This window comes from Cariama cristata, unplaced genomic scaffold (genome assembly GCF_000690535.1).
Source record: "Cariama cristata isolate BGI_N322 unplaced genomic scaffold, ASM69053v1 scaffold9465, whole genome shotgun sequence".
NCBI lineage: Eukaryota > Metazoa > Chordata > Aves > Cariamiformes > Cariamidae > Cariama > Cariama cristata.
The window spans coordinates 32,448-34,175 of NW_009618080.1; positions in this window are offsets into that span (position 1 = coordinate 32,448).

The window sequence follows — 1,728 nt, forward strand, 5'->3', positions numbered from 1 at the left end:
TCACCAGCTTTGCAGACCCACATTGGGCTTTCCTTAGCACTTACCCTGGTAAAGGGGCAGCAGGGTGGTGAGCAGGAAAAGGGATACCAGACCAGGATCTGGAGCCCCACCAGCATCTCTTTGATTTCAGCATCAGTGGAAACGTGGCTCTCCAGATACCTCGATGGTCCTGCTGCCTCCTTCCCCCATCTGAAGGGGGGAGCAGCCTTCCAAGCAGGCTAGGGACGAGTCATGCTTCTCTCCAATCCTCTGCTGTGTCCCTGCGGGACTGGGGGTCCCCACACAACTATGCAGGACAGGTGGTAACCCCTTCACATAGCGTGATGGCCCCAGCTGCACCTGCAGATGAAGGGGTATCAGATGCAACAGCAATACCAGGAGCAGTGGGGTTGGGCTTCCCATGGCACACAGCTCCTTTGGGTCCAACAACTGGGGAGGTTGTTGGATCTCTGAACTGAGGAGGGCTCCACAGGCTGCCACACAGCAGAAAACCCTGCTCCCAGTACCTCCCAGCTCCAGTGTACTCCAGCCTGGACCTCCTGAACTGCACCAGCCTGTGGTGACTTCATGGTCCACCTCCACCAAGCCCAGGAGGGCAGGGGACAGCGTACAAGGTGGCAGTGCCAGGAACAGCTGGCTTTTCATGCAGAGGAGACTTCCCCAGCATGGAGAAGAGTTGGCCAGGGTCTGCTCTGTGGAGCCTCAAGAAGCCCCAGGGTGCTGCAGGAGGCTCTCCACCTCTTGAACCCACCAGCACTGCTCCTCTCTAGATCGAGCACAGGCATCCCAGGGAAGCCCAGGCATGTTTTCTAGGGCCACAAGCTCAGGTTTCTCCCCCAGCAGAACAACAATCCTGGCCTCCCCCAAAGCCGTACCAGAGCAGAGAGGAGTGGGAGAGTTTGCTCCCATCTCACATGATGGAGAGACAGAGAGAACTCAGCCAAACTCTTCTTTGTTCTTATATTGCCCTAGAGAAACCCAAGAGCTGTCTGATTACCACACTCTCTGCCTATGCCCAGGGCTGCCATGTTATCTGCAAAGGAGGGGTCCTGAGCAACATTTCCAGCTGCAATTGCACAGTCCTGTGGCTGGGGACAGCGGCTCTGGGCAAAGAGGATCTTCAGCACTATGCAGCTGGTGAGCCCGGTGACTGGGAGGCTGGCCTTTCCTCCACAGCTCTCCTCTCCTCCACAGGAGCATCTCTTTTGGTGAGCTTGCCTGGTGCGGAGCAGTGGCCTCCAAAGACTTGTGGAGCTGTTCTGAGAGGCTGAGCTGGCTGCAGAGATGCAGATGTGCCAGGGAGAGGGGGCAAGCTGTGGACTGGGAAGGTTTCTTTTGGTGTAAATATAATTTTCTATGAGTTTGGGAGCTCTTTTACTGAAATATGATGTTAAGTACACAAAAATGGTCTCAAAGCACAGAAGCCTCTGTTGTGGGGCTGATCTCACTGCAAAAAAAAATCTGCTGGGAGGGTGGCTGGGGAGGGAGGCTGCTGGAGAAGGAGAAGTGCTGGAGGAGAGCCACACTGTCTGCCAGGGACCAGCCTGGCCCACAGCATCCTGTCTTAGCACTGCCATGGTAAATCCAGCATCACTCAAATGCAGGTACTGGTAGGATCTGGCCTGAGGTCTGTTCTTCCCAGTACTGTCTGGGCACAAGGGGGTTGGGGGGAGGGTTAAAGCCATTTCTCAGCTGCAATAATCCTGGCTAAACTGGCCTTTCTGGGGC